Here is a 22,919-nt window from a genome sequence, read left to right as displayed (position 1 = left end):
GGATATGAGTGTGTGTGTTTGTATGTGTCAGTATGACTGTCTCTATGTTTATATCTATTTGTGTGTCTGTATGTGTATGATGTGTTTTTTTTTTACCTTTCTATGTCCTGTTTGCACTTTATTTGAAGATTATCACCTAGACTGTAATGTTGATGGTGATATCTGATTCTATCAGAATTATTTTGTCTGTATATTACTTGCTGTTATATATCCACACGGTATAATTCTAAAGAGTTAGAGATTATGTCGGTGCTACATAAACAATAACGTCATGAACTGAATGTGTGTTTATTGGCCGATTTAGGGTCATGATCTGTAATAGACTCAGGCATGAACACTTTTTTGTCTGAATTTTCGGCAATTCATCCATTTGTCCAAAAGACGAGTGAACGAATACAAATTACAACGAATGAAATGAAAAACAAATTGCTTGTTGGATAAAATTATGTACTGCAATTCGTTCTTCTGTTTTTCATTTTATTTTATTACAAGGAGAGAGCTACCTGCTCCCGACTCCCTCGTAATATTTAAAAATAGCAGTGACAGTGAGCTGAGCTTCCCGCCACTTCCTAACCCGCCACCCCCCTACGCTCCTCTCACCTTATGGGGCTTAATATGATAATAGTTAATAGTATAAGGTTAAATTGGATGCTACTGTCTCTACCTACCGTACCACGAGTAGGGGCATATCTACTAAACAGCTATAGCCAGTGGCTTCTAGTTCTCCTGTTTATTTTAATAGTCTCGACTTGCGGGGCACAAGTGGGAACATGGGCCGACACTATGTCCCCCCTGTTAATTATTTTAGTAGGTGCCCCACCATCATGGGGGCTTAAGGGTTGGATTACCGACTGGTCAGCTAGGAAGAGCCTAAGTCATTGCATTGCAACATGAATAATGAACATGAGAGTTCTGAGAACAGAAAACCTCAAAGAAACCTCAATAACTTGCCCTTCGGTTAGTTCCTGCTTAGGTCTCAAAGTTGTTTGCTCACTTGTGCCATTACAGAGAGAGCGCATATGATTGCAGTCCAGATCCAAGATGCTTGCAAGTTTCCTATGCTCGAGAAATACAGCAACCCTTGACAATTGTTTTGATTTGTAATTGCACAAGAGAGCAAAAATGATTTTGAAACCTGAGTGGAAATTCACTGAAGGGCAAGCTATGAGTTTCTCTAAGCTTCTGTCTGTTATGAAGGACAGGCCCACCGGGATACCGGGAAATTTCTCAGTGGGCCGCAGCATTTGGGCCTGGGGAGAGACTGGAGAGCCATATTACCCATAACTAATACTGTTTGGTAAGTTTTCCCGCAGACTGTGAGAGTCCGAGGGAATTATGGAGGGATGTGCTTTGTGCCGGTGCGGCCGCTTTGAGGATGTGGCGGCCGGAGAGAGCACTGCAGGTAGGGAGCTTTCTATGAACTCAAGCTCTGTCCCAGGTCGCAAGCTCCACTCCCGACTGCAAGCTCCACCCCAACCGCAAGTTCCGCCCCCGGTCACAAGCTGGTGATCTCAGGACAGGAAGAGGCCAGGCCAATGGAGTCCTCACCTCCCAGGGCTTCCAGAGCAGCAGCCTGCAGTGCCCGGTAGGCTTCAAATACACAGCAGCTAGTGAGTGAGAGTGATCTTTTGTGTGTGTGTGCCTGCTGTTGTGAGCATGTCTGTTTTAGTGAGCTTGTCTGCAGTAAGCATGTATGTGTGTGTCAGTGAGCATGTCTGCAGTGAGCATGTATGTGTGTGTCAGTGAGCATGTCTGTAGTGAGCATGTATGTGTGTCAGTGAGCACATCTGTAGTAAGCATGTATGTGTGTCAGTGAGCACGTCTGTAGTAAGCATGTAAGTGTGTGTCAGTAAGCACATCTGTAGTAAGTATGTTTGTGTGTCAGTGAGCATGTCTATAGTGAGCATGTATGTGTGTCAGTGAGCACATCTGTAGTAAGCATGTATGTGTGAGTCAGTGAGCACGTCTGTAATAAGTATGTATGTGTGTCAGTGAGCACATCTGTAGTGAGCATGTGTGTATGTGTCAGTAAGCACGTCTGTACTAAGCATGTATGTGTGTCAGTAAGCACATCTGTATTGAGCATGTATCTGTGTGTCAGTGAGCACGTCTGTAGTAAGCATGTATGTGTGTCAGCGAGCATGTCTTTAGTGAGCATGTATGTGTGTGTCAGTGAGCATGTCTGTAATGAGCATGTTTATGTCAGTGAGCTTGTAATGAGCATGTGTGTGTCAGTGAGCTTGTCTGTAGTGAGCATATGTGTGTATCAGTGAGCTTGTCTGTAGTAAGCATCTTTGTGTATACCAGTGAGTTTGTCTGTAGTAAGCTTGGGTGTACCTATAAGCTTGTCTGTGTTTGTTAATTATCTTGTGTGTGTCAGTGAGATAGCCCGTCTGTGAGTCTGTGTACCACTAAACTTGAGTGCTTGTGTCAATGAGATTGTCTGTGTCTGCATGTGAGTATGCTTATTTTTACTAATATTTATAATTAAATAAGGAACATACAGCACCAATAATAAAAGTATATATTTATACTCATCTTTGTACAGCAAATATTATTTGCAATAGATAATAATTTTGTCTTAAAGGGATCCTATAGTTTCAGGAAAACAAACCTGTTCTCTTGGCACTATAGGCTCTTGGAGTGCCCCCTCCCTTAGCGCCTAAGGGGTTAAAACCCCATCAGCCACTTACCTTAATCCAGGGCCGGGCTTCCTTGGCACTGGCGACCTCACCCGCCCCGCCGACGTCCGCTTTTTGTTGAGCTGAATGCGCATGCACGGTCAGAGGTGCGCGCACATTCAAACCTGCCCATAGGAAAACATTACTCAATGATTTCCCATGGGGATCTTTTTTGACGCGGGACTCCATGAGGACGTCCAGCATCAAATAAGTGCGATTTACTTATTTAGTTTCTCTGAAACTGCTATGTTTTCAGCTGCAGGGTTAAAGCTAGGGGGACCTAGCACCCAGACCATTTCATTGAGCTGAAGTGGTCTGGGTGCCTATAGTGGTCCTTTAATTATTAAATGGAAAGTTTTGAACTTATTAAGGAAATTCTGTATCATTGAATTCACTTATATCCATTTTCCATCCATTGTACGCAATGTATAATACCAATAATAATAATGATGATGATAATAATAAGACTGCAATTCAATAACCTCTGCTTGGTAGCCAAATTCAGTATTATAAGATTGCTGTTATGTAATACTGCCAGGATTCTATGAAAACTCCTTAGTTTTCTGATTGCGTCAGTCTGGTGCAGTACCTCACAGTACCACTACCTGTCTGTGATGCTCTTGCAGGTTGCTGTACCCAGACTTAAGAGATCTGACTGTATCCCCAGCTGTCCCTCCTGGGTAATTATGTTCTCCCTATTGAGCCGTAACTATTTTTCTGTTGCCAGTTAATTTGATGTGTTCCAGGATTGGTCCCTGTCTCCTTCTTTTGGAGGCCCTGCTGCCTGTTTCCAGATGGCCTGAATCTCAGAGGCCCACTGCCTGTATCCAGAAGGCCTGAGTCTCGCAGACCCTTCTCTCTTCATCCCAAAAGCTCTACTCCCTGTATCCATAAACCCTGAATCCTAGAGGACTGCCAGCTTCCTTGTTTTGAGTTTTCTTCTTTTGTTTTTATGTTGTTCATTTGTGAGCTTGCAACTTATATACTTGCTTTCCTTTCTTCATTTTTGTGTATTGTGGTTTTGTGGCATATTGGGTTCTTATGGGTACTTATGGTGTTTGCTGATGTGGTTAACGCCTTTTCCCAACCAAACCCTGACAAATACTTGCTGAGCTTCTTTCTACTGAATTATTTCTTTTAGTTTGTTTTAATCATACCTTGATCTTAATGAAAAATACTTTAATCTTGTTTGGCCCAGGAGATATAGACAGATATAGATAGACAGATATAGATAGACAGATAGGCAGACAGATAGACGCATGGGTAGATATACAGACAGAAATATACACAGACAGAAGGGTAGATACAAATAGCTAGATAGACAGGCAGACAGATAGAAACTCGGACAGGTGGCTAGATACAAGGTAGATCGGATGATAGATAGATATGGATAGATGGATTGATAGATACTGATAGATTGATAGATACATATGTTCTATGGAAATAATTACTGTGTCATGCTTACTCTTCCAAAGATGCCAGAGAGAAAGGTTTTAAAGAAACACAATAGGGTGCAGCAATACAAAAATGCATTCCTATACTGTTCTCCTCACTGTTTAAATTAGTGGTTTTCTAAAAATAAAATTAAATAAAACGAAAATAAGGTTTTATCTTTACTATTTTCCAGAGCTGAAACTTACTTGGTGCAGTTGTGCAGTCGCCCACTCGCCTCTCCTGCAACATCATCTGCCAGTGGTTTCTTCTTCGTCTTGTCATCCACTCCAACGCTCTTCTTAGAGGAGCATTGGGGACGTGAAGGGCACACATGATGAGTGCTTTCCATAAGAAACATTCAGGGAAGGTGACCTGCAAGAACTGTGTCTGTACATGGAGTACATCACTTGAGCATGTCTGTTGTCCTTGTGGTAGGTGAACCATCCTGCCACCATGTTATACTGTTTGGATGGTGTTTGCAAGGTTCTAAATAGTGATGGTTCTGTGCTACATTTGGTATTTAATATTAAATCATACTAAAACTATTTCCAGTGTCTGTTGTCTTACAATAACATTTTGGTGAAATCCAAACAGAAATTCTTAGTTCTACCTTCTCTATGCAGCAAATACTTGAACTAATAACTAATTTGTGGTTAACAGCCAGGGGCGGTCGGTGATTAAAAGGTGCGAAGAAGGGTATCACACAGAGTTGATTCGGTAAACAAATGGGGCCGTATGGACAGCAGAACAAAAGGGAATAAAAGTGTAGCTAGAGCATCCATTCCGCTACAGTTATGAATCTCTCTCCAGTTTTTAAGCTCTCTTGATCCCTCACAGTAAGGTTCTCCATACATGAACATTGGATTTTGGGGGGGTGGTCTTCTGAAGTCATGGCCATATCATAGTCCCTTCATTATAATTTGAGACATATTTTTTTATAAACCACCCAAGACTGCTCTCATCCAGAACTTTATGTCTCTCGATAGTTTCTTGGGATGCATGAAGCTGTTTATTTGTATATGTTGAAACTCTGGAGCCTTCAAGAAATAAAAATATTTAACCAAAGATAATGGTATACTTTTGTACAATTACTGCAACTGCTGAAGATAGTATGCTCTCAACAGGAAAATTATTTCTAGATGTCAAAAGAAAATGGAATGGTTTGTTACAACAAATGTGCGTAATTAGAGGATAACTGTGTATGGGCATAAACCTGGCCCTTGGTAAACCCCAACCTTTGCTTCCAATGAAAACACACCAGACTTGCTTTTGATTAGAATAGGCCACAGCTTTATTAAAATATAAATATATAAATATTTAAACTTCAATTTTATGACATAAAACACTATATACATAATTACTCAGTAAATAAATACATCACTGAGTACCACCTTGCCAACCAACAATAACTTAAGGGCAGCTGCCCCCTACCCCCTCGTTCCAACCAGCACAAGGCCTTTCTTGGGCCTACCATTGCGTAATGCTAACCATTAGCCGGTTAGTTGCTCAGTGGGCATGTCCGTTATCCATCACTGTACCTGAGGTTAGGGGAGAGACAGCCCTATCCATCCACTTTCCATGGACTGCTGGTCCAACCCCCGGTTGACAAGGGCCATATACCGCCACATGCTGCTGGGCATACACCAGCCCTCTGGGCTCCCACATGCCCATTGGGCACCCACATAGCCTGCTGGGCTCGCACAATGCCAGTTAGGCACCCACCAAGCCTGCTAGGCTTTCACCAACGTTCGCTGGGTGTACACATGCCCGCTGGGCGTTCACATGCCGATGGGCAAACAAGCTTGGACAAACAAAACATACTGACAAACAAACTTGAAACAAATAAAGGGGAGGAGGGCAGGAAGCTGTTCCCAACTGATAATTAAGATGGCTGCTGTACTGTAAGATAGCAACCTATTTATACTAGCCCACCCTTCTACCCAAACTACTACACCCACATCCCATACAACTTTACCAGATCCCTCTGTATACACTCCCCTCACACTCACATGTCCCTGTTCCTGCACTGCCTGGCTCCTCAGGGTCTGTAATGCTCCTTCTCTTCTTATATTGCGCTATATATTGTATTATGTCTTTATCGTCTTTCTCCATCCATGTTTCTATGTATTGGAAAAAATGCTCTTGTGACAATAAATGCTCATTGTAGATTCAATTAATTTGTCATTTTCCATGCACACATTTTATACATATTTGAGTACATTTTTGGGGAAGCTTACAATCATTGATTGGGGCTCAATTCAAACATATTTCAAAGCACATCTTCATTTGCTGTTCACTTCTAACATTTTTAATAATATCCCTGCTGTAAAATCAGCTGCCAAAGTGTGTTATTCTAACACATAGCATGATCCCCTAGCATTGTGTTTAATAAGTTCACTAATCAAATGCATATCATTAATCAAAATAACTGTATTAGGACTCAGCCAAGTAACATGTAAAAGGTAAAGATCAAAAACAAAATTCAAGAAAAAGCTGGAAAGCAACAAGTTATTTTTTTTTTCAAGTCACCAGTGGTGTTTACATGGCTGGTTCTGTTATATCAAATCACAGCTCGTAAATTGTGTAAATATTTGACACCTAGCTGGAGTCTACACAGGTCCAAATGATTGATGGTTATGGGACAGCCACAAAATATGAATTTTATTCACAGATCAAGTGAGGAATGACCAATACAGGGGTGGGGGGGGGAGGATGAGCAGTATTTTTTGATTTCCATTTGATAATTCATTTATTATTTCACAAATAAATTATTCCTTGTATTGCATTATATGTTTTTTTTTTTGTTTTTTTTTCAAATTAAATACAATAAAAACAGCCCTAAGATCAAATGTTTGATGATTGCTCTGGCAAAAGCAAGTGATGGCATCTTTTATACTGGGATGCTTGGCATGAGAGTTTATCTATGTAAATGGGCCTGGAAGAGAGTCACTAAATATCTATACCCTCACATAGACCTTGCAACAGTGCTCACACAAAATTATACACACCCTCACTGACATTGCTCAACAACAGCACATGTGCACAATCTACAGCTTATTACAAGGAAGGGATAAAGGATAAAATATGGATCTGTGTATCACATGGTATCAGAGTAGCCGTAGCACTGTTGCGTGACTGTTTTTAATTAAACCCATCTCTTTAGGAAAGCTTATGGCCTCCTAGAGTAACCTCTATCTTAAATACCTGTCTATTGCTCTCTCCTAAAGGGCAGCACTTTACTCTCTCCTCCAGCCCTGCTTCACTCCCACCTTATTTGATTGCTATTTCCTGTCCTAATGTGTTGTATACCCCACCTCCTATAGACTGGAAGCTCGTTTGAGCAGGGTCCTCTTCAACCTATTGTTCCTGTAAGTTTTCTTGTAATTGTCCTATTTATGGTTAAATCCCCCCTCTCATAATATTGTAAAGCGCTACAGAGTCTGTTGGCGCTATATAAATCGTGATAATAAGAATAATAAATAATAATAATAAATAGAAGTTTGATGTCCACAAATAAGATGAATACATACACATTGCTCTGACTCTGCAATCTGACCAGGACCACCTGTCAGGATTGATTATTATCCCGTTCGTTTAATCGGTTGAGAAACGGCAAGGTAACTGATAATTATTTATTATCTAAAACTTTCAGCAAAACTGCTACTAGGACATTTTTTAGTCCAATGTTAAAAGGCCATGATGTACTTTAAAGATAGTCATATTATTATAATGTTAGATTGTGCTGATCTCTGAATTGCTGGCTCTTGGATGGGGAAGTTATTGACCATTTTTTGTTACCGGATTAGAGGTTCATACTGTTTCTTATCTGATTTTTCTTATGTTATAGAGTCACACTTTTAGTTCTCATAGGCAGTCTCTCCTAATCCTGTCATTTTACCTGCCGTGGGCTCCAGGCACTTTCCTAAACTGGAGTTCGCTACCAATGAGTGTATCCAATGAGTTTTATCTCCAAATAATAACTCACTCTAATTCATTAATTCATATTAAACCACGTCAACTATTTTACCTCAAACAAACACTACAGCCCTCCCAGAGTGATTTGTCAAACTGCGGGTGCATGCTTTGCTCGCTGATTCTGCATACAAGATAATCTAGGTAGCTCTATTGAGCTGGGCAAAGCAGAGCTGTGCAGGACTGTACTCATTGGCTGAGAGCTTCTCGATTAACTTAGAAACATAGAATGTGACGGCAGATAAGAACCATTCGGCCCATCTAGTCTGCCCAATTTTCTAAATACTTTCATTAGTCCCTGGCCTTATCTTATAGTTAGGATAGCCTTATGCCTATCCCACGCATGCCTATCCCATGCTTAAACTCCTTCATTGTGTTAACCTCTACCACTTCAGCTGGAAGGCTATTTCATGCATCCACTACCCTCTCAGCAAAGTACTTCCTGATATTATTTTTAAACCTTTGCCCCTCTTATTTAAGACTATGTCCTCTTGTTGTGGCCAGTGTTGGCTCAGTGAAGGCATCCAGCTTCTCCTGCAGGAAAATAATGGATGTGTGTGGGCACCAGGGATGGGGGGAGGGGTCAGGTAAGTTGTCAAAACATTCTAAAATAGTTTGACAGACTATACTGGGAGAGTATAACAAAAAGGTACCACAAGGGAACCAAATAACCATGCCTAAGAGGCTCCAATTAAAGACACAACAATTAAATTAAATTACAAAACAGACAAATTGCCTCAAAAAGGGCATATGAGTCCAAAAATAGAGATTCCTCCAATAGAACAACTTTAATAGAAGATACAACAATTAGAAAAGTTAGATAAATTGACAATATATATGCACATTAAAAAGCCACGAGACTGTGGTGCATGATGGGGGTTAAACACTGTGGGTTTATATTTAAGAATGGAAAGCATGCACCACAGCCTCGTGGCTTTTTAATGTGCATACGTATTGTCTCTTACTCTAACTTTTCCAATTGTATATTCTAATAAAGTTGTTCTACCATTATTTTATCTATTGGAGAGATCTCCATTTTTGGACTCATATTTTGTAATTTTTTTCTGGGAGAGTGCAAAGGCACTTCTGGCGCTATAACCACTAAAGCAAGCTGTAATGGTTATGGTGCTTGGAGTGTTACTTTAAGGTTTAGTGTGCACTTTAATTGTTAGGTTTCCCCTATGTGTTATCTTTTTTTGTATATCCCACGTTGTTCTATAATATTATTTTTGACACACTGAGTACAGTGTGTGCATAACAGTCTTACACTATTTTGTAAACTCATTTAAACAAGGCCTTATTTTCCTCTAGTTAATTTTTGTATGTGAATTACTTATTGTCAAATATCCCCATACTATAGTTGTAAAGGACAGCATAATATGTTGATACTATGTAAATGCTAGCAGTAATAATGATAATAATAATAATAATAATAATACAAGGGGTCTAATGTTTTACAGCATTCGAACATATTATATATTAGTACCAAGGTGACACCTTCTGGCCATCAGGAGAAGTTCAGTTTCTTGCAAGCATTGCTTTTAGTATAGATGACTCAGTTGCTCTGTTTTACATAAATTAAAGGATCTAATCACTATTAGATCACAATCCAGTAAAACCTTGTATTTATTTTTATGCTCTTCAGTAAAAGTTTGGGGCTTCACAAGTTAACCCATACCTACTAACCTGTGAATTCTACGTTTCTATCTCTATGTGTTTGATTGTTCAGCTACTTGAACCACAACATGTTTTGCATATCGCACCGTGCCTAGAGGGATATAAGTTACACCTTGCTGATGAGGCCCAAAAAAGGCTGAAACGATCGTCTGTTGCTGCATCTCTCGTGCAGAGGGAACTTGCTGTCATTTGGGATTTATACTGCCCCTGTGGGCAGAATCAGTCTAATATACAAATGGCATAGGCTCACTTTGTAATGACACAAGTGAGCAAAAACTATTTTGAGACCTGAGCAGGGATTGGCGGAAAGGTGAGTTTTCGAGTTTCTTTCCATTAATAAGTGTCTGTCCATTCTCAGAGTTCTCATAGTCTATGTTTTTGCTTGAGGGCTTGGCACGCATGATATAATGTTTTTTTTATTTTTATTTTCTAGCATTTAAGTGAGTACAATCTTATTAATTCTATATTTTGAAAGATAAGAGAGATTTAATGGAAAAATTCAGAAGAGTTTGGTTAAAAACAGACAGACAAGTTGGGGGAAAAACAAAAATCATTTTTAAAAGTCAGTTTAATCCACTTTGAATTGCTACGCACATCCTAATTGATGCTGATTGGCAAAATACATTTTAAAGAGTATCATTGATGCAAAAAATGGATCTATAGCTCCATTCCGTACACAAATTTTGCTGATGGCAATAAAAAAATTAGACAGAAGAATGTAAAGAGACGAAGATGGTGGAAACGGCAATTTATACTTGGGACCATGAAACCTCAGACTAAAACATCTGTGTTGCTTTTTTCTTTCCTCTTCTTGTGACTGGTTGGTAATGAAGCCACCTGTTTCATCGCACATCGTGCCCCCTAGTGGTGTATTTCCCTAGTTGGTACTCTGCAATAAATTGTTAGTTGCAGACAGTTGATGTACTTCCGGGCACACTGTCACTGCAGGGAAGTGAAAGGGTTACAGTGAAGTGACCTCCACCACCTATTAGCAGTAGCAGGTTACAGGCAATGGTATCTCGATCCACTGCCTGTTATGGCGAATCACAAGGAGAACGAACTATGAGTGTGTCTGTGCATCTAATTTTCATAGAAGAGTTGCACAAACGGAAATAGATTATTTTTTGTTAAATATGCTACGATCGTGTTGAGTATCAACAGGGTTACCCTCTAAAGTAAAAATTCAAGGCGAATTCAAAGTGAATTTAAAATCTGAAGTCAAAAAGTCTTAGTATGTTTGCAGCTTAGCTACCCTGGCATTAAATTTTAAATTCAATTTAAATTCTTCAGTAAATAACCCTTTAGTGTTTCTTATTAATAACTCTCCCATTTGGTCATTAAAGGACAAGTCAATTCACCTAGACATCTTCATCTCAATGACATGAATGTCTGGGTGCAGTGCCCCTGTCAGTTTAACCCTGCAATGTAGAACACACTGCTAGTAGCTGTCTTCCTGACGGCCACTAGAGGCACTTCTGCTGCACTGACCAAGTAAAACTCAGTCACATGATGGTGCAGCTCACAGAAAAGCTTTGAATTCAATGTGGCATTCTCCAGGGTTTCACCAATCAAAACTTTTAAAGAGTTCCAAGAAGTGGGACATTGCGTTTTAAATAGCACCTTAACGGTCATTGTTCATTTTTTTTATGTGTTTATTCACTGAACTGATAATTGTGAAGAACCGATAAGAGTTCTGCACATTTTACGCCAAATTAACTGAGCTAGAAAAACAAAATGAGCTAGAGAATATTTGCAGTTGAACTATTATGGTAATTTCTTTTTCAGGTCTCTGCAAATTGTATTAAATATTAGCACAGCATTTTTTAGAGAGAGGGTGAGTAGCTAGCAGCACATAATTTAACCCCTTAAGGATCAAACTTCTGGAATAAAAGGGAATCATGACATGTCAGACATGTCATGTGTCCTTAGGGGGTTAAACTATAAAAATGTGATTTTGTATATAGGTCACTGTTCTGAGATGCAAATGATATAAAGTTGCACAGATTTTGTTCTCCATTTATTTTTAAGGAAATATAGGGCGGTAAAATGTTTTAGAGATGTTCAGGATAGAGACAGAGAAGAAAGGCACACTCTAGCGCAGCAGAAAACACTCCCTGGCTGTCAATCATAGAGTGTTTCGGCAATTATTTATAAAAATGTTGATTTCAAATAGAAATCAGCATTTTTATAAACTGTCATTAAAATAAGCATATGTTGCAAATCAATATATATATATTTTTCTAAATGAACAAAGATGCTTGTCATGAACGTTAAGGTGCTATTTTAGAATCTTTACATCACTGCTCTCTGAGAAACAGACACCTGCAAGGAGCCATACAGGAAATGTTCTTTTGGTTAAATTGTCTATTAAATGTTAAATAATTGCTCATTTATTAGTTTTTTAAACAATCAGGCTTATTCACTTAAACCAGGAGAGGTGAAGTTAGGTGCTCATTATAATATATAACCTATAATGGTAGGTTATAAAAGGATTATTCACTTGCCATGAGCTGGAAGATGGAAGAACACATTCAAGGCCAAAATAGTCAATTTGAGAATCCTCTCAACGTCACAATCAAGGTTTCCCCCCCCCCCCCCCCCAGTAATTCCTGGAAGAGTTTCTGACAATTAGCAGTTTAACAAGTAACTCTAGCTATGGCTGTACATTCATCCAGTGTTTCTGTGACTTATGTTTGTCAGCTGCCAACTCCTCTACTTATGCGTAAAACAAAACGTGCATTGCAGTCACGTTGTCCCCAAATTTAAAAATCAGACACACTATTGGTTATATTAGTGGATTTCAAATTGCAAGCCATAGAGGCCATATGTTGCAAAATGTAATAAATAAAACTAAATAATTGCAGTAAAAGTATTATAATGGGCTTTTTTTAATAAAAAAAAGTAGGACATTTGAATGGAAAATACCAACTTTAAAAAGTAATATATATTTTGTAAGATAGTACCTGTCCTGTAACTTTGTAATCCAGTCAATAAGTAATAGTATACCTGTAGTAATCTTGCTTGTATTGCATAGTGTTACCTATGCACTCATAGCCATTCTAGTGAGAAAACCTCATTTGTTAGAGCAATGTTTGGGCTCAGAGAATTTATCAGGGTTATGCAATAAATTACATGAATACACTGTGTAGTTCATAACCCCACTTCATTCTGAGCAGTGGGATATGGAATTAATAAACTAATAGAAGAGGCCTGTTTCATATCCCCCACTGCATAGTGGCAGGGGAGGGAATACAAAACCACTTAAGAAGCCTGTGGATGCTCAACTCTTCATAATATCCATCTTGTTAGTGGCAGGATTTTTTTTTTTAACATTTATGTCTCAGCCATGGCTGTTTTTTTTTTTTTTTTTTACATTTATGTCTCAGCCATGGCTGTTTGCTAGAAGTTTAGTGTAGATTGTGGAAGACCTATTTGGACTGTGTATAACCTGGTGTGCATCTGTGTGCAACTTTTTAATCTATTTCCTTTCAAAACTTGATGAAATGAATATTATATTTACAAAATGGCTTGGAGGTGACAGTTGTACTTTAACAACCACATCAGAGAGATAACAAGATTTGCTTCCAACAGAGATAATTGTAGACAATGTTCAATGCATTTAGACTTTAATGAAGTCATTAAAAGTATTATTAAACACAAATGTATCTTTCATTTATGCAACAAAATTGATCCCAATCTTTATTTAAATCTCTATAGTGTGTAGTCACCAACACCAGAAATTAAAGGGACAGACACACAGGCTCCTGAAAAAAATAAACCAACCCACTGCTTAGTAACACTATGCAAGGCTACCAAGTTTACTAATACATATTAACTGGATTACCAAAGAAAATGATGACTGGCACTGTATTGCGAGACTGAATTTCCTGAGTAATAGCTGCAGAAGTCTATATATAGGTACATATAGGAGTGTCTAAAGAGCTGGTTCCCAAACTAGTCCAGGATTTAAGGATTAGCCTGTTGTGTTTATGAACCACTGATTTAGATGGTCTTGCAATTCCACTCTAGTATTTTATCATATGTAATCACTGTATGTCGGTGGGCCACTGGTCCTGGGTATAAAAGTGCATTGGAGAATCACAGGCACTCTACAGAGGGACATGGGCACTAGACTTGGAGATTAATTTCATTCCAAATTGCAATTCATCAGAATTTGAGCAGATTGTACAAATTCCCAATTTCCATACCGCCATATATGAAACAAACGACTCACACAATGGATGAGGATGTTTGTTTGATTTGTGATTTGGAGTTCCACCCGTGGGAGAGATAGTTGATGGGGAAAAAAGATGAATGATGATTAGTGCACAGTCACTAAATTCACAGATCAAGGGAGAAAGGACCAATACATGGGGAAAAAAAGGATGAGCATTAAAAACATAATTTGTGTTATATATTTAATAAATGTACAATTAAATAAATATAGATTTATTACTACTCCTTTTATTTTTACCTATATTGTTTACTTGATCTGTGAACCATATGCTGGAAATCCATAAGTAAGTTTACCTTCCATTACCATCAGGTATTTTAGAGTTTTTAATTATTGAAGACCAGTAGGAAATGGAGTATGAGAACACCTGAAAAGGTCCCAGGCACACCATGAGAAACCTCAGTTTTGCTGAGAATGCCACCATTCTAAACCCATTTAAATTGTAAGGTCAGTATTCACATTGTATATATTATTTATGACCGTCTGAGCCATTCCCAAACAACCACAGTGTCAGGTAACATGATTATTGTGAATTATGTTGCAAATTTAGTTTACATTCTGGGAGATTTGGGGATCTCTTGGCTTACATGGTAAATAATTCTGACATCATTTGGTTTAAAGACAAACTATTTTGGGGAACTTTTGCATTATTTTACTAGTTTGATACAACTATTTTTTATTTCTATATGTTTGACTGCTAACAAACCTTTGCAGCCAAATTAAATTGGTAAATTGATTGAAATGGTATTGAATTTTGGTATCTGAATTGGGACCATTACTCCAGTTTCAGATTTCAGGAGTCTTCTGTTAAAGTCCTCTTTAGTGATTCATTTTGCTTTTCCCCAACCATTTTGTAAGTAAATAAGAAAAGTGTTGTTCTACTAGTATACCTTGGGGAACATTTTGTGCTAATGAAGTAAAAGAAAAAGAAACGGTAACAGTCTACAATACAAGATGTTTCTCCTAAAAAGACCTCCTGGTAACAATGTAATCGAGTTTCCATTACCTCTTCTGGTACTTTTCCAAGAGGACAATCTCTACTCTTACTGCTGAAGAATTTATCCTCGCAACTCATTTTTTTGGATTAACTTTACAAAATGCTTTCACCAATTCACTAACCTTTCGTGGTTAAGCTACTGACCCTGTTTTATGTTCTATAGTTTTATATTTATATATTACATTGAAATTTATTTCTTTATACATTTAGAAAATAAATAGATACCTCTAAATGGGATTGCCTCAGTGTTTGAACTGTCTTCTTGCAGTTCCCATCTATTAGTATAGGCATGTTAAGTCACCATGCCCACCTTGTATGATGTGACCTATGTACTAAGACCTATATAATTTGTCTTCAAAATTCTGGATTATTATAACTCCTAGTGACCGAATAATCTAAATTTTATTAAAGACAGGAGGCGAATATTTGCTTATCTTTCTTTACTGTAACTCCCAGCAGCAAAGAAACAGTTAACAGCAGTGTAAAAAAGTTTAACCAATCAGAATGCATTACAGTAATATAAACTGTCATCAGGCTCCTCCCAATTCCTCTTTCTTGATGTAGCCGAACAGTCGTAGAGTCAGCCATGTAAATGTAGAACCATTAAAACGATGAACAGGTAACGGTGTAGGTATCCGGTAGGCACGAGACTGGTTTGTGAGGTCGTACATAAGATACCAGGAGGGGCCCAGTAGGTGCTCTGAGAGGGGTAGTGCGAGCGATATAGTGTCTTATGCACCGGGCTACGCAGAGGAGGGGTTTCTCCGGGAAGTAAGGGTAGCTCACAGTAGATGAGTTGGTCTTAGTGCGTCTAGTGATATGAAAGTGTACCCCCTCCGGTGTGAAATCAAGGGCATGAAAGTCGAAAGCCCTGATGTCGGAAACTCTTCGGAAGGAGACCAAGCAAAGGATGAGAGCTAATTTGGCTGACAATTGGCGTAGGGAGGGCGCCTCGTTGTCCGGCCAAGCTTCCAAGAACGTGAGCATGATGGCCACGTCCCAGAATTGATTATATTTGGGATTCGGGGGTCTAGCGATGCGGACGCTCCGCAAGAGTCTACAGGCAGACGGGTGTTTGCCTACTGCAGAACCTTCGATAGGAACGTGCGCTGCAGAAATAGCAGACCGAAACACGTTAATGGTCCGGTAGGATTTACCCTGGTCGAACAGAGACGGCAGGAAATTGATAATATTAATTCTAGATGTTGAAAAGGGATCAAGGTCCCTTTCCAAGCACCAGCAACTCCATAGGCGCCATGCAGAGATGTAAGAGCGTCTGGTTCCCGGGGCCCATGAATCCCAAAGGAGTCCCTGAGCAGTTGTCGAAAGGCCTGAGACATTCCAAGATCCCCTGAAACGGTCCAAGCCACTAGTTGGAGATGATCCTGGATCGCCAATGGGTGAAAGTTGCCTGTCGGGTCTCTGAGGAGGTCGCAGGTGTTGGGTAGCAGCAGGGGTAAGTCCACTGACATTTCCAGGAGGTAAGGATACCATGGTTGGGCCCGCCATAGCGGGGTCACTAGTGTTATCTTGACACCCTGAGTTTTGAGATGCTGTAGTGTGCGTGGAATCATGGAGAATGGAGGGAACGCATATGCCCCGGACATCGGCCACGTCTGTAGGAAGGCATCGACTGCAAGGCACGCTGGGTCCGGCAACCAGCTGTAAAAAGTGTCCGTCTGCCTGTTGAGGAGAGATGCAAAGCGGTCCAGGTTGAATGGTCCCTGGCAGACCTGGAGACGGTGAAATATTTGTGGATTCAGTTGCCAATCGCTGGAGTCCCTCCAGTAGCAGGAGAACCAGTCTGCGACAAGGTTGTCTGATCCCGGTAGATATTCCGCTCGCAGGGAGATATTCCTGTCTAGGCAGAACTGATATAATTATTTGGTCAGATCTGAGAGCATCTTCGATTTGGAACCTCCTAGATGATTCACGTAACGGACTGCGGACACATTGTCCATCTTCAGCACCACGGAACAGTTGTAGACATCTTTGGCGAAACTGTGGATTGCGAATGAGCCTGCAATCAGTTCGAGGCAGTTGATATGAAGTGCATGTTCCGAGTGGGACCAGAGTCCTCCTGGCGAGCAGGTTGCACCCCATCCGAGCAGACTCGCATCCGATTCCAGGATAAAGTCTGGTTGGGATCCGAAAATGGCTCTTCCATTCCAAGCGTCCATATGTTGTAGCCACCAATGAAGTTCGAGCCGGACCTCATCTGTGAGTGTGATCTGTTGGTCGTAGGACATCGACTGATGTAAGTATTGGGTCTTCAGTCGTTGCAGTGCCCGGTAGTGCAGTGGGGCAGGGAATATAGCCTGTATTGAGGCAGAGAGCAAGCCGATGGTGCGGGCTAGATCTCGTGGGCGGAGGTGTGGTGATATCAGTAACCTCCGAATGTCTCTTTTTATGGATTTGATTTTGGATGCCGGAAGTTGAAGGACTGCTTGAACAGAGTCTATCTGGAATCCCAGGAATTGTATCGTCTGGGACGGTGTTAGAGATGATTTCTGGTGATTGATCACGAAGCCAAGATTCTGCAATATGGCGGAGGTCATGCTTGCATGAAGGTGGAGAGTTTCTTGGTCCTGTGCCATGAGGAGGATATTGGCCAGATAGATTATGGAGCGGATTCCTTGGGAGCGCAGTAAGGCCATCACTGGTTTCACTAGTTTGGTAAAGCAATAGGGTGCAGAAGATAGGCCGAAGGGGAGGCAGGTGAACTGCCATAGTGCTTGTTCCCAACGAAACTGAAGGAGGCAGCGGTGTGCTGGGGTTACCGGCACCGTGAGGTATGCATCCTTTAGATCGAAGCGAGAGAACCAATCTCCCTCGGAGAGTAGGTCTCTCAATAAATGGATCCCCTCCATTTTGAAGTGACGGTATATGATGAACCTGTTCAGATCTCACAGGTTGATGACAGGTCGTAGACCTCCTGATTTTTTCTTTACTAGAAACATGTTGCTTATGAAGATCTGTGGGCCAACAACTCGTTCGATCGCACCTTTGGTGAATAGATCGTCGAGTTCGCTCCTTAGAGTCGACTCGTCTAACAATGACATTTTGATTGGGAGGAGAATTTTGTATTGGTTCGACTGAAAAATCCAGGTGGAACCCGGACACCGTCTTAAGGATCCAAGGATCCTGAATGAGTTGAGACCACTATTGGGAAAAAAGGGTTAACCGGCCTGCAATAGGAATATGAGAATAAGGAAGGTCCATTACCTGTAGCAGTGCGACCGCGGAGGGAAGCGGATCCACGTCCTCGGATAGCTCCGCGAGAGGGAAAAAATTGCCTGTGTTGGAATCGGGTATTGCCCGAGTTCCAGGTGTCTGAAGGTTGAGGCCTGTAGCCTGTGAAGGCGGCTCTGCCAGTCGCTCGGCCTCTATAGCGACCAGCTCTTCCGGAAAAACGCTGAGTGCGAAATACCTTGCGAATGGAGGATTGTGCCTTTGTCAGCGTAGTAAAAACAGAGACATGCTTACTTAGTTCTTTTATGAACTTGTCTCCAAATAACATGCCTTGAGCCTCTGGACCAAGTTCTTTAGTGCCCAATTCGGTAAGCTTGGCATCAATTTTATAAAGGACGGCCTTCCGCCGCTCAGTTGATATTGCCACATTGGCATTGCCTAAAAGGCATAAGGCCCTTTGTGCCCACTCTCGCACCATATGTGCATCAAATGTGCCACCTGATAAAGCCTCGTCTGCAATAATGAAGATTTGTATGAGCGGGCCCGCCACATCCATCAACTTGTCTTGAGTGGCTTTCAGACCCTGTTCTAGACCCTTAAGGGGGTCTTTCCCTGACTTGGTTAGAAAGGTCACAAGGAAAGGGTCGAATTCGGGTGTTTGGCCACCTTGTCTGGGATAGTGGGGCGTGGGCATTCTGCCCTTAATTTGGCTCTCACCTCTTTTTCTAAAGGCCGACGGAGCCACATTCTACAGTATTTGGCAATGTGGTCCGGGGGCGTCCATTCGGCCGATCTAGGGTGCCTGATGCATCTAGGGTCAAATAAAGGGCGGCCAGAGGTGTCAAATAAGGTATCCGTGAGATCAGACTCCGATTGGAGTTCCTCTAGAGGTATGAGGGGGGGGGTCATTAGTTGCAGAATCGGAAGGGTAAAGGTCTCGGAATGTCTTATGAGGCGGAGCCTCAGTATCCGAGTGTTCTGCGTAGTATTCGTCTAATACTTGGAGATTATAATTAGAGGTTGAACCCTCAAAGGTATCAAAATCATGTTGGGGGGTGGTATGTTTGGGTTTAGAATAGGGCACTTTAGGGTGTTTAGCAGGCGCTTTGCCTTTACCGGCGGTGGCGCTATCGCCCTTCCAAGGGCGTTTGCGAGGGGCTCCTTCATGCTCTGAAGCGTGAGAATCCTCGGAGTCTGAGAGTTGGGTAATGGTCGCCGTAGGGGCTGGGATTGTCTGCTCGCGGAAAGCCGCTAAAGCTTTAGGTATAGATTCAGTAATGGCACTGAATAGCCAAGCCTTAAGTTCGGCAGAAACTGCTGGTTCTGGCACATTCGACATAATGTCAGTAACAGTGGGGTCACCACAAAAGAGATTAATTATTATATTTACAATATATATATAGTTTTTTTTTTTTATGCAGACAAACTAATTACAATGAGGCGGTGGACTTAGACTGAGAGCAATTCTCCTGTAACAGTGGGGTTCATCCACAATTTATCAGTGGGGTTCACCCAGAGAGAGAGATAGGGATTACCCTGTATAGAGGCAGCAAAGGGGGTCACCCTTGAAGGAGGGGCTAGAGGGGGTCACCCTCAGAATAAAGGCTAGAGGGGGTCACCCTCAGAATAAAGGCTAGAGGGGGTCACCCTCAGAATTAAGCAAGGATTTGTGTAAGCTGGTAGTTATGCTGAAATCTGTCAAGAAAAAAATGGAAATTTTGAGTATGTATCTTTAATTTTTTAAACTAAAGGGTCTGGGGCTTTAACCCCTTAAGGACACATGACGTGTGTGACACGTCATGATTCCCTTTTATTCCAGAAGTTTGGTCATTAAGGGGTTAAGAGGTAAAAATGTACTTACCGAACGGCTGGGTCGCGTTCTGCAGTGGGAGCCGAAATGCGAGGGAACCGCCGCGCATAAGCCTGCCACAAGATGGTGCTGGGAGGAAGCCCGGGAAAAAACTGAAGAAATGGCCACGGCATGAAAAAAAGAAAAGGCAGGACGCGTCTCTATGGAGACGCCAGGGCAACACACATAGTGTGTGAGGAAACTGAGCGGTTGAGCGGACCGGCAAAATGCCGGGCGCTGTGGGGAAAGTGTTAGAAATTAAACTGACAGTACGATAAAATTAATTAGTGAAGAAATGTGAGGTAATCTGAGTTCGTAGGTTGGCTGGGGTGTCAGCCCATGTCACCTAAGTAAATAGAAGCAAAAGCACAGAAACAGATAAGGGAAAACTGTATGAGAAATATATAAAAATATTAAAATAATATACAATATATATTAGTCAGCTAAAATAGAGCATTAATAGGAGTATAATTAGAATAGACTCACCTGGGAGGCTAAGCAGCAAAGAAAGAGGGATTGGGAGGAGCCTGATGACAGTTTATATTACTGTAATGCATTCTGATTGGTTAAACATTTTTACACTGCTGTTAACTGTTTCTTTGCTGCTGGGAGTTACAGTAAAGAAAGATAAGCAAATATGAAGCCTCCTGTCTTGCCATAAATTACCGGGTTCACAATCACATTCATGCACTGCTTGATGTTGCAATAACTGTGCCTCTGGTTATGTTTTATTAGCAATAAGAAATGCCAATTTAACTAAAGCTATTTTACAAAAAAGGAAAATGAACAAGTGATCACTAGAGGGCAGTATACTTCCATGTAATGTGCACGTTTCGAACTCCCTGCTTCTATATTAGATTATTTTATTTTTGTGTCTTTAATAGATACCACACTCACAGTTTATAGCACAATACTGCATCCGGTTAAGAAATGAGTGCTTTCCCTTCAGGTCCTTAATCCACTATCATTCTTTGGAAATAAACTGAGCATACTCATAATCTGTGTGCAATCTCAGAATAATCTTTCTTAAAAGGGAATTGTTACATTTCTGAAAATGCTGCCATTGGATAAGACTTTTAAAATCACTGATAACTTGCGTTAACCTTTTTTCACGTGATGCTCTGATTTTTTAAAATGTATATGACAAATTTGGCACAATGCAGGTCATTCCAGGTCAGAGACCAGCTAAGATGGAGTACACCAGGTGTAAGACACCCCTTGCTTCAACTCTCAAGGCAACCACCTGATCATATTTAATAACTGGCTGGTGGTAGTAATATGAGCTGCAAATTGCAGGCGAAGCAAGTGACTGTTTTAGAAAAAAGCCTTGATAGATTACTTTGTCCCCCATTTGGAAATCTCTTTTCACTGGCAATATTGGCTACTGGATCTTTGTGATTGGCTACAGTGAGTGGCATGGAATATTTGCAGAGATCACTACCACCACTAGTCTGCAGAAAATGTTCCAATCAACCTCAACATTCCGAATGGGCACTGGTACTGCTGCCAACTCCTTTGGTATACTCATCACCACACTACTCATTAGTGTATACTAAGGGTAAGCCAAAGGTCGCTGACACCTAGATGATAGACGTTTCTGTGCCATATATTGATATAGAGTGATTGTTCAGATATTTTTACATCTTGTTCCCTTTTCTTTATTTGTCTGCTTCTATATGTCTCACCCCTTTCATTAAACATGGTATCACAGGAAACATAATAGTTACATACTAAATGTATCTTTTGCCCAGATGTCCAAAATTCTGCACAAAAGACTGGATTTCAACAAGATTTGCAATTCTTTCATATTCGGCTTTAGTTGGTTGCTCCAACCAAATGAGCACCATTCCATTGGATTCATTTATCTAAATTTTATGGCAGGACAGGAGGCTTCATATTTGCTTTACCTTCTTTACTGAAACCTCCAGCAGCAAAGAAACAGTTAACAGAACTTTTCAAAACAACCAATCAGAACAAAGCAACAGTAGTATAAAACCCCTAAGCAGGCTCTTCCACTTCCTCTTTCTTTGCTGCTGCCTCCAGGTGAGCACTCACCAACTCAGAGTTGTCTCTGCTCTGGGTTGTTTTTTTCTCCTACATGCTGCTTGCTTATTTGAACAGTCTGTTTAATCAGTCTATTTAATAGGTTTTGTTTAAGCAGCCTAATTGCTGGATTTATTTAGACAGGTTCTTGCTAAATTTATTTTAACAGTTTATCTGCTGTGTTTATCTAGGCAGTCTTGCTGGTTTTAGCTAGGCAGTTTATTCTGTGTTATTTCCTATACCACTCCATGCTATGTAACTGCTGTACCACTTGTTAACATCTGTTGCTGTGTTTAAGCTACTTATATGATAGATTCTGGATACTGCTCACTGACTTATTGTTATTCTGGGTTACTTTATGCAGTTTTTTCTCACTCTGCTGCATGGGGACTGGATGTCCCTGCTTTGATGCTTTGACTGTGCCTGTACTCTGTTTCCCCTCCCTGGGTCCCCCTGCTGGGCTCTGTCACCCATACCCTTTCTCCCTTATTCCCCACCTGCTCCCCGCGGCCCCTGGCCGCTTGCTGAGCAACTTTTCAGCCGTGGCAATGCTGCGCGAGCACCACGCGGTAGGCCGCACTAGTCCTTTTGTGGCCGCGGCGGCCATTTTGTTGGAGCCGCGGCGGCCATTTTGTTGGAGCCGCATGGGCTCCATGCATCACATACAGCCCGGTCTCACCCACCGAGCTGCCCTGCTGCCTGCTGGCCATGTGGCCAGCCTTCCCTCTCCCTATACAATGGGAGATAGCCCAATATTTCAGCTATCCCCCTACTTACTGTGCCTGTCTCACATGCTGCATATGTAACAGATCCTGGATAGCAGGATCTGTCCCAGGCACT

The 22,919-nt window shown here is 41.1% G+C and overlaps 1 long non-coding RNA gene across 1 annotated transcript in view; it reads left to right on the top strand.

Annotated features, from left to right (window-relative positions):
* LOC134615351 (uncharacterized) overlaps positions 1 to 4,387 on the top strand; it is a 98,786-nt gene extending 94,399 nt beyond the window's left edge. The window contains exon 3 of the long non-coding RNA XR_010091291.1: positions 4,309 to 4,387. This is a non-coding gene — a long non-coding RNA (uncharacterized LOC134615351). The remainder of the gene's footprint in view (positions 1 to 4,308) is intronic.
* The last annotated feature ends 18,532 nt before the right edge of the window (positions 4,388 to 22,919 follow it).

The sequence above is a fragment of the Pelobates fuscus genome, chromosome 6 (assembly GCF_036172605.1).
Source record: "Pelobates fuscus isolate aPelFus1 chromosome 6, aPelFus1.pri, whole genome shotgun sequence".
Taxonomy (NCBI): Eukaryota; Metazoa; Chordata; class Amphibia; order Anura; family Pelobatidae; genus Pelobates; species Pelobates fuscus.
The sequence above is the reverse complement of the archived record's forward strand: the minus strand, read 5'-3'. Positions and strand labels throughout refer to the sequence as shown.